The following is an 11,203-nucleotide window of genomic DNA, read 5'->3' on the forward strand; positions in this document are numbered from 1 at the left end:
GAAAGTGAACGAGAACGTAAGGACGGTAGCAGGGTAGGCGAGTGGTCGGGTACTGTTTATTGGGAGAAGTTCAGGAAAGTGTGGGTGATCTGTAAAGGAGAGCGCGCACAGAACACTAGCGCAATCCATTATTGAGTACTGATCAAGCGTTTGGGATTCCGACAGGGCCACAGTAAAGGAAGACGTCTAAGAAATTGAGAGGACGGCTGATAGATCTAATAGCGGGAGGTCTGACCAACAATCAAGTATTACGGTGATGAGTCGCGAACTCAAACGGGAATCCTTGGAGCGAAGACGACGACCTTATCGTGGAACACTCTTAGAAAAATTTAGAGAACCAGCATTTGAAGCTGACTGCAGAGCGATTCTACTGTCGCCAACGTACATTTCGCGTAAGGACCACGAAGATAAAACAAGAGAAATGAGGGCTCGTGCGGAGTCATATAGGCAGTCGTTTTCCCTCGATTCATTTGTGAGTGGAACAGGAAAGGAAATGACTACTGGTGGTATAGGGTACCCTCCACCATGTAGCGTACTGTGGTTTTGCGTAGTATGTATGTAGATGTAGTTCTGAATATACTTACCTGAAAGCCGGCCGGTGTGGTCGTGCGGTTCTAGGCGCTTCAGTCTGGAACCGCGCGACCGCTACGGTCGCAGGTTCGAATCCTGCCTCGGGCATGGATGTGTGTGATGTCCTTAGGTTAGTTAGGTTTAAGTAGTTCTATGTTCTAGGGGACTGATGACCATAGATGTTAAGTCCCATAGTGCTAAGAGCCATTTGAACCATTTTTGAGCTTACCTGAAAAAGCGGGCTGAACCCTGTTGAGGGATACATCTCAATATTTCTGTGTAGTGGGATCGTTGTCACCGGTGTTCGTTACCCTGTAGGCCTAATCGTATTTCGTATGATTTAGTAGCACCACTGCGCTGAAATCTGCATAACAATGGAAATGTCGAATTACATGCTGTTTGTTTTGTCTGGAAACAAACGCGTTCCGTTGTTTCACGAAACTTGCTACTGAAAACAGTACATGGCCATCCTACTTTTCGCCCTCAGCCTTACGTTCAGCAGTGTTCGATTCTGTCTCGGATTTGTTCCTTCGGCGGTGTGTGTTGTGGTGTGTGGGTTCGCTGAATACTGTGGAAGAGAGGGACAAGGATGCTGCGCCGGACTGCTCCCGCAGCGGCATCAACCATATTACGATACCTGTCTTTTGTATAAGAGTTTGCTACATTACTGTATGTTCTGTGTTGTGCGTTTTGATGGTTGCATATTACAGGCTTTTTTCACAGCTGTGAAGCTTTTTTTTTACAGAATAGGTAACTGCTGCAACAAATCCAATAAATGATAAATACAGCGGCGAAAAAATGTTTCTACCGGAGTACAAAAATTGCGAATGTGTTCCTGCTTATTTAAACGACCGACTGAAAAATGCGGTACCATCTGCCTCACTCTACCTTCCTGAGCACCTTTAAAAGCTTTTTCCACATGCAGCTTACCTCAAACTCTCACATGCTCCCCTAACTGTAATTTATTCACACGCACTAGTCTACCACTGTTAAGTCGCACATACCCACCACCCCCAGTTGCCATTTCTCACTCAATCGTTCAGCTCATCTCATTGTCATTATCTCTTTGTGTTTGTCTGTCACTGTCTCCTGTGTCACAGCCACAATCCCCTTCGTCCTGTCCTACTACTACAGTCTCCCAGCACTATCACTGTCTGCCTCTTGCTCTCTCTTACTGCTAATATCTCATCCCTTCCTTAAAACCGCTGCAGTTTCTTTTCGCTGTCATTGGTATCTCTTCCTCGTCGTCATTGTCATACACTGTGTCTCTCATTATCACTGGCTTTCATACACTTTCATTTTCTGTTTCTCTTTAATCTGCCTGTTTACATATCTCTATATTCACACATGCCTCTACCAGGCGCTTCAGTGTATTAGGTGCGCATGTTTCAGCATTTGCACTCAGTCGCGGGAGAAAACGGGTCCCTTATGCCAAAATACTCAGTAAATATCCGTCAACTATCTTCGAAATATTGTCGATGTAGTTCAGATTCACACTGCATGTAAGAGTTGATAATTCCACTAACTTCTGTTGGTGCAGCTCCAGGAACTTTGTTACGTAATTGGGCTGTTGTAACAATGGGAGACGCGGCCTCGTATCCAAGGAATACAAAACAGTAGCGAGCGTACACGGTAGCTGTTTCGCCTTTCCCATCGGCGCTGGCTGTTGTGGCGCGCACAATGGCGTTTCGAGTGTTTTGCGACGAGTGCCCTGGGAAGAGTTGGCGCGTACTGCGGGAGGCGCGTAGCGGCGCGGCGGGCGGTCGCCCGGGGGATGCGCGCGCGCAGTGCCGGGCACGGCACGCCTAGCTGGGCTGGCCGCGTCTGCTGCTTTTCCACGCCGCTGCCCGGCTGGGCCAATTGTGGGCCGGCGCGCGACACTCCACTCCGGCCCGCCTCGCAGCCAAAGATGTTTTAATGCGCGCCGCTGAGTGCGCACCGTCGATAGCGGCGACATCGTTTTCGTTTGGAAGTGCGCCGGGAAGAATGAGCACTGCAGTGCATCACAATGGAGCTTTTTTTGCTTAGCGATACGCAGTCTCATTGCTCAGTGTGCTCTGCATTGGTCCCGCACCACTACTCTTTTCTGTCCTCTTACGAATGAATCAACTGATGGGAGTACAGTTGCAGCAGGCTATTACACTGGCAGTTAATTTCAGCGGTCTTTCATGGATATTGAAAAATAAAAAAATTAAAAAAAATCACTCTCTTCATTGTAACTGCTGTGATATAAATGAAAATCATAGTAATGAGATCCATCTAGTGTCATTCGTTGCGTTTTTACCATACTGCGCCACTGTACATTTCGAAGCTACAGCTATATCAAACGGACTTCAGTTTTTCGTGTAAGAATATTCGTTGGGATGTCTTCTGTATATGACATTTCAATGAAGCAACTCCCACCATGTTCAAAACACAGATGTTGAACACTTGAGAGTTACTTCATTGAGATATCATACACAAAAAAGGAAAATCCAGATAATTCGGAACTATGTTTTTGTCGCGCGTAATAATCGCAAGGAACAGGATTAGAACTCTAACTGCGAAATGTACACTGACATAATAAAAAGACTACGAATGACACTACAAGGGTTTCATTATTACATTTTCCGTTTACTACACTCTTGTTTTAAAATAATGTTTCTTCATCAACAAATGAGAGGAATTACACTTTCCCTCCGTAAGCATTTCTGACATTATAGGGTTTCTTGATAGTTAAGTATTTAATGGGGGTATCTCACCCAATCTATCCCTTCATCACTCAGGACACAATGTACTGACCCCTCCATTAATATTATTAATAATTGCAGCCATTTTCATCGGTTTCTGATTATAACATCAATTACGTTTCTCCTTTGTAGCTGAAATTTATTCTTGGGTACCGGACATGTTTCACCTCTTCACGTAAGGTATCATCAGTGATCTATAATACATATAAAAGTATTTAATTACACATATTTTGATGTGATATTCTTAGTGATTCTTCGGCAGTTTGTTTAGATCGAACTATTTCTGCTTACAATTACATGTTTGTGTTTTTTTACTCACAGTCATTTTTGCGCCCTGTTCTTCCAGCCATTTGTTGTTATATATGTGATATATATAGAAAGTTTCTTCCAGTAAATACTTCTTTCCATATAATCTGACTGAGGGATCATGGAAGAGTGGTGGGTTACTGTGTGTGTGTGTGTGTGTGTGCATAAATTTTTTCGGTTTAAAATTTTTTTTATTTATTAGTATTTATTTTAAATTTTACATCTATTTTAATACATTTTCATGTCAGACTGTGAAGTAGTTTCAGTACTGGTCTTCTATTGTTGCTCTTTTGATCACTGAGAATATTTTCGTTTTTATTTATGGGGTCATATATTTTTTCCATGATGAAAGGAATATTGCCTAACACGAGTATATATGATAATATTTCTTACTGATAAGGAAAATTTGTTAATAAGAACAAGATACGTATCTACATCCATATATACATGGTGAAGAAGAGCGACCTCAGGTCAGGGAAAGTAGTGGACGACGAATCAGTTCAAGTTTTGGCGGCAACCAGAGGTCGAAACCACAATAGTTGTCAGGTTACGGCCATAAAACGAGAGTCGATCATGGCCAACGCATGGAAGTCAACACCAGAGAAGATTTGGTCCCAAGAACATCCTACGCCGCGACAGTCCTTCTCCAGACACCAGGAATTTTCGAGAAGGCTCACTATCATTCCTTCAATGGTATCAAATTTGTAACGATGTTGGAGGTAGGAATTTTGAGTATATGATGCAAAAATTGTGGTTTAACGAAAAAAGTGTGTTTAAAATTTGATTTCTGTTTTCTTTTTCACGATTGTCTTAGTTCACATTTACTAGTCTACCGTACCTGTTACAATAAAAGTGCATTCATTCTCTTTCTACATTCGCAAAGATTAAAACATGTAACCTTTAGATTTCATTATTAATAATATTACACCCTACGGAACCACATGTCGACCATCTCATTGCAGAAGTGTTTGTTCCGGTACTGCGTATTATCTCAACAATTAATGGCATAATGATACTTTTGGCTAGAGATAGTATCACTGGAAACTCGTGTCTAACATAACCATCCATCAATTGAAATTTAAAGCTTGCCCTGAATTGACTGTGCTTCGTGAACCACTATCTTTGCCTAATTTAAAAAGTAACTACTATTTCTAGGGTAACAGATATTAGCGTCAGAAACACACAACACACACAGACATACTCGCAAACGCAGCTCACACACACATGATCACTATCTCTGCCCGTTGAGCCCGCCCCAGCAGCAGGAGACTGTGCTCATGTGTGTATGAGTTGCGTGTGCGTGAGTGTGTGTGTATGTTGACTGTTTCCAACGAAGGTCTTGTTGGCCGAAAGCTCACTTTCCGATAGTCTTTTTGTTGTGCTTATTTGCGACTCAGCATCTTCGCTATATGGTGAGTAGCAATTATCATTTTCATAATATTGTTACATCCCATACTGGATTTTCCTTGTTAGATGCTACCCGTGGCATGTTAGTTTAAATGCACATGCTTTTTCCCACTCGTCGCTGATTGAATCTGGTTTTATGACAGTAGCTCTAAATCGGTGCAGTTTCGACCTACGGTTATTTTGTAAAATTTTTCTGTATCCGATGTTCCCTGCCATGCTCTCTTGTATGTTCCCAAAGCCACTTCACAGTGCACGGCAGACAGTATTTCGTATCGTTTTCTCATGTTGAACAAGGGAAAACGCGGTCGATATGCCTTAGGACGGGCCCCAATCTCTCTTATTTTCATTGTCCTTATGAGCGTTATATGGTGGAGGAAGCAGAATTGTCACAATGTTCTCCCAATATCGGTTCTTCGAATTTAAGGAAATGTGTCGGGATAGCGTCCCCAGCACGGACCTGATACGGTATTGGAAACACACCTCTCAGTTCGTTCGGTGTTGGTCGTAGTATTTGATAACGAATCCAAATGTTAGACAAGTACTCAAGAATCGGTCGCTCGTTTTTGTTTCCTTTACAGGAGTGTGCACTATTCCAGAATCCTGCCAACAAATCTAGGTCATCAGTTCGCCTTACGTACTATTGACCATTTCTAACATCCAGACATTTTTTTTTTTTTTTTTTTTTTTTTTTTTTTTTTGCTCAATATCGACGTCCCACTCGTGAAAGAATTAGCAAGGAAGGAAGATTATAGTTCAGCGTCCCGTCGATGACTAACTTATTAGCGACTGAGCACGAGCGTGGATTTCAGATTGAAGGGGAAGGATGGCGGTCGTGTCCTCTTTCAGAGGAGCCGTCCGGCATTTGCCTTAAGTGATTTACGGAAGCCTTGCAGACCTCAACCTGGTTAGCCAGACGGGGAATTGAACCGGCGTTGCCGGCCGCGGTGGCCGAACGGTTCTAGGCGCTTCAGTCCGGAACCGCGCGACTGCTACGGTCGCAGGTTCGAATCCTGCCTCGGGCATGGATGTGTGTGATGTCCTTAGGTTAGTTAGGTTCAAGTAGTTCTAAGTTCTAGGGGACTGATGACCTGAGATGTTAAGTCCCATAGTGCTCAGAGCCATTTTGAACCGGCGTCCTCCTGAGTCAGATTCCTGGTGCCTTACCAGTGTGCCACCTCATTCGGTATCGCATTAGAGTGTCATATCCGAAACATTCTGCCAGCTCGTTGAAAGAATTAGGTTTCTGTTAAAAGTATGTAGGTGGGGAAGTCAGATTTTGTTGCAGTCTGCACACTAACGCCAGACCACGAGGTCTCTGCTGTACATATACAAGGCGTTTCTTATTAACGTTTAAAAACCCCCGAAGACACGCAGATGACGCTGAGACAAGTAATCTAATATAAGATGCATAGGGCAGAAAATGTCGGGAAATACCCCAAAAGAGTATCACATACGTTGAACATTTGGCGTCACCAGATGACGAACCTCACCGCATGTGTAGCGGTTGGGCTTGTCGATCCTACTATCGTAGCTACCGAGCAATTGTACACATTGCTTCCACTAGAGTACTCTGTATTCATTCTTGCATTATGCGATGTTGTACGGCAGTGGTAATACAAGACTGAGACGAATCGGTCTGACTGTCTGAGACCCTGACCGCCATCTCCCAGTCTCTACACCGTGGGTGGCGCAGCAGCACAGCCCCTGTGAATCCCCAGTTGCACCTCAGCGCGCCGAGGGCTAACGACTCACGTACAGTAGTGCACTTTAGCGTTGTGTAGTGCTAGTGCTGTGAGTATAGTGTTGTAGCAGTGTAGCCCAGAATTACGAATTACAAAATTTGTGATGTACCAATATCGCATAACGTAACAGACCAGTAGTGTGCCCCTTCTTGATTTCGGGTGAACAGATATCTGTGCGCCAGATGGCCAAATGATGGTATGCAGACTTTCTTGTTAGTCATTATTATTTTTTTAATGTAGTTATTATATGCATATTTTTCTTCCTTAAATATCATAATGTTTAGTTATTACTAACAAATTTGAAGTAATGTTAAAATCTATGTGCTTTATTCATTTCAGTTAATGCGAAACATTCGGTCTGTTGTTTAATATGGATAACAGACTAAAAGAGAATAGCAAATAAAGAAATACAGAATCGGTTTGTCTTCGCGAAAACAGCCAAGCCTTTCGGAACAATGTGGAAATGGTTCAAATGGCTCTGAGCAGTATGGGACTTAACTTCTGAGGTCATCAGTGCCCTAGAACTTAGAACTACTTAAACCTAACTAACCTAAGGACATCACACACATCCATGCCCGAGGCAGGATTCGAACCTGCGACCGCAGCGGTCGCGCGGTTCCAGACTGAAGCGCCTAGAACCGTTCGGCCACTTCGGCCGGGAGCAATGTGGAGCACTGCCCCCTACCAGCGAGGGTACGATCAACTCGCTCAACTGTTGCTACGAGATCTGATATTTCCCGACACTGCGGCCCCATGTGTGTCATTAAATTACTTGTCTCAGCGTCATCCGCATCGCCTTCGGGGTTCTTAAACGTTAATACGAACCACCTGATGTCTTACCTCAGAGTCGTCACGCGCGTTTTCTCTGGCGTATCAGCAGGTATGCCACTAATTTTTGCACTGTGTGGCTGGGATCAGCTCAAACGAAAGCGGCTCACCATGTCTCTCACACGACGCCCCGTGTCGACGGAAAGCGTCAGTTTGGTTCCCGTTACAAACAAAATGAAAGCGTAATTTTAAGCACCCATTCTACACAGCAGTCCCGACTTGGTCAAATGCGATATTCGTATTATCTGTATGTACGAGGTGTGGCTAGAAAAAAACCGGACTAGTACTGGTGAAACAATAAAACGAATGCAATAAGGCTGAAAGTCGCGTGGCCTGTCACGTGACTCTCGCTCCGCCTACTGCTCGAGTTTCATCTGCCACCTGCACTCAGTCTGCCCGTGGCGCCTGTTTTAAGTAGTTGACGTTTTGTCTGTGCGTCGGAAAATGTTGAGTGTACAGAAAGAACAGAGTGTTAACATCAAATTTTGTTTCAAACTAGGAAAATCTGCAAATGAAACGTTTGTAATGTTACAACAAGTGTACGGCGATGATTGTTTATCGCGAACACAAGTGTTTGAGTGGTTTAAACGATTTAAAGATAGCCGCGAAGACACCAGTGATGACACTCGCACTGGCAGACCATTGTCAGCAAAAAAAAAAAAAAAAAAAAAAAAAAAAAAAAAAAAAAAAAAAAAAAAAGACATTGAAAAAATCGGTAAACTTGTTCGACAAGATCGCCGTTTAACAATCAGAGCAGTGTCTGAGTTAACAGGAGTTGACAAGGAAAGTGTTAGGCAGATTCTTCATGAAAGTTTCAACATGAACAAAGTGTGTTCAAAAATGGTTCCAAAGTGTCTCACAATTGAACAGAAGGAACGCCGAAGAATGATTTGTTCTGACATCCTGGAAAACATTGAAAGTGATCCCACCTTCTTACAAAATGTTATTACTTGCGATGAATCGTGGTTTTTTACTTACGATCCCGAAACTAAACGCCAATCGATGCATTGGAAAACTCCTGGCTCTCCACGACAAAAAAAAGCACGAATGTCAAAATCGAAATTCAAGGCAATGATGATTGTTTTTTTTGACATCAAAGGGATTGTGCACATTGATTGGCTACCAGAGGGACAAACAGTGAATCAGCATTATTACATTAGCGTCCTGGCTACCCTACGGGAGCGAGTACGGAGAAAACGGAACGATTTGTGGAGAAAAAAGTCATGGATCCTTCACCAAGACAATGCCCCAGCTCACAGTGCGTTGTCAGTGAAGACGTTTTTGGCAAAACACAACATTCCCATCTTAGATCATCCACCCTACTCACCTGATTTGGCCCCCTGTGACTTTTTTCTTTTCCCTAAAGTCAAGTCAGCTTTGAAAGGAACTAGATTTGAGACTGTTGAAACAGTAAAAGAAAAAGCGACGGAAGTAATGTATGGACTTACCGAAAATGATCTGCAGCATTGCTATGAGCAGTGGAAAATTCGTATGGAGCGGTGTAGAGACCGAGGAGAAGAGTACATTGTAGGAGATAACATGAAATTGTAAACAATTGTAAATAAATGTTTTTTCCAGCATCAGTCCGGTTTTTTTCTAGCCGCACCTCGTATTAACGAGAACTGTAAAACACTAAGAATAACAAGTACTTCAGCAGCGATTGACCAGCGGGGGCAGCAGGGCGATGTTGCTGTCGGTGTGCTGGTTATTCTTCGGGTTTTACTGTTCCTGTTAATACGTATCTACAGTACGAAAATCGCATTACACTAATTTGAATCCACTCTGTTGAGTGGGCACGTAAAATTCGGTTTTAAAAATCAGAAACCGACGCTTTTAGTTGACAATGAACGTAGCATGAAAGAAATGTTCAGCTATGTTCGTTTGGGCTGATTGCAGCTACACATAGAGAAAATGTAATTCAACTAATCTACCGAAACGCCAGAGAAAATGTGCCTGACGACTTTTACGAGAGATACCCTGTATATGAACGACGTGTATGGCTGCAAGTTGTAAGAGGATAATCATAGGTTTTGGCAGAGTTTGAAGAGTAACAATTAGTGGGTGATTTTTTGTTTCTGTGCTCGTCAGAGTCATATAGCAAGAAAGAGAATACTAGGAACGAGAATTTTAATCATTTTGATGGCGTATTTATATGCGTTATTTTTGATAATTTATCGCCACTTGGTCCGTCCATAGAATTCGCAGCACAACGAAACTGGTTCTCGGACACAATGCCGCGAGTTAAGCGGTGTATGTTATTTTCAGTGGCCGCTCTCGGTGACGCAAATGGCAGTTATTACGAGCATTATAAACAGACGGGCCTCGACACATTGTGTGTCTGCGCCATTGTGCGCCTCCCCTGGCCCCCGGCGCAGTTATGAATTGTGAGGGACGTTAAGAGTGGGTCATGTTTGATGCCGGTAGCCGGCTCGAGTGGTCAGGGCCTGCCCGCTGCCCGCTGCCCGTGGCCCGGGGCCCGGGGGAAGCGCACTGCGACAATGGCGGCCGCGCCGCGGGGAGTCCCCGCCATTGTCTTAAAAGTGGCGACACTGCAGAGCCGTGGGAACCCAACCCCCTGGCCACAGCGGCGCCGCTGTCTCCTCGGGCTCTTCTCTTCCACCCACTGCCAACAGATCCATTTTCACTCCTGTTGACTACTGTTCATCGCACACAACACCGTAAAGCCCGTTTTACACGAGCGACTTTCTCGTCAGAATTGACTACTCCAAGTGCGAGCGCCTTTCGTGCTTGCTTGTTCAGCAACGGCTCTGAGCACTATGGGACTTAACATCTGAGGTCATCAGTCCCCTAGAACTTAGAACTACTTAAACCTAACTAACCTAAGGACATCACAAACATCCATGCCCGAGGTAGGATTCGAACCTGCGACCGCTGCGGTCGCTCGGTTCCAGACCGAAGTGCCTAGAACCGCTCGGCCACAGCGGTCGGCATTGCCTGCGTGTAAATCAGTAACCAACCACGACGCGAGTGTTTCTATGACGTCAATGATTTATAGGTTGTGCTGCGTGTGGAGATTTCCGAGTATTCTATACACTGCACATGCGCAGAGACAAGGGACTATGGCAGCGTCTGCTTACTTCGGATGTTATAAACTATTCTGGTCGAGCTCACTTCTATTACAGAAAGGATTTTGTGTGTTCATGTCTTCCTAATCGTTATTATGCTGTTTACTTTGTTTTCGTAGCACACTGAAACATTACACATGGTCCTAGTATTTTTTAATTCTAGTGCTCTACAAGAGAGACGAAATATCTGAAAAAAATATGTTTTACAGAAAAAAACCTACACTATGCATAAATAGGAACTTAAATAGATGCAAACGTTTTAATGAAAATTATTTCAACAGGGAAAAGGCCAGAATTATTGGACGAGAAAAATAATGTTCGTCGTCATTTGGCACTTAGCAAGAAAACAAGATAAAACAAGATCCAAGGAATAAAGCAAGACGGCGGTATTTACTGTGTTCTATGTATTGTCTGATGTGTTTGCAAACATATATGTTCTCGGGTAAATAAATGTGTATGTTCTGAAATGTTTGGATGACACTTCCTATTCTTCAGTTACCACACGCTCTTTGATAAAATGGCTCTGAGCACTATG

Source organism: Schistocerca piceifrons, chromosome 5, assembly GCF_021461385.2.
Source record: "Schistocerca piceifrons isolate TAMUIC-IGC-003096 chromosome 5, iqSchPice1.1, whole genome shotgun sequence".
In the NCBI taxonomy this organism is placed as follows: Eukaryota; Metazoa; Arthropoda; class Insecta; order Orthoptera; family Acrididae; genus Schistocerca; species Schistocerca piceifrons.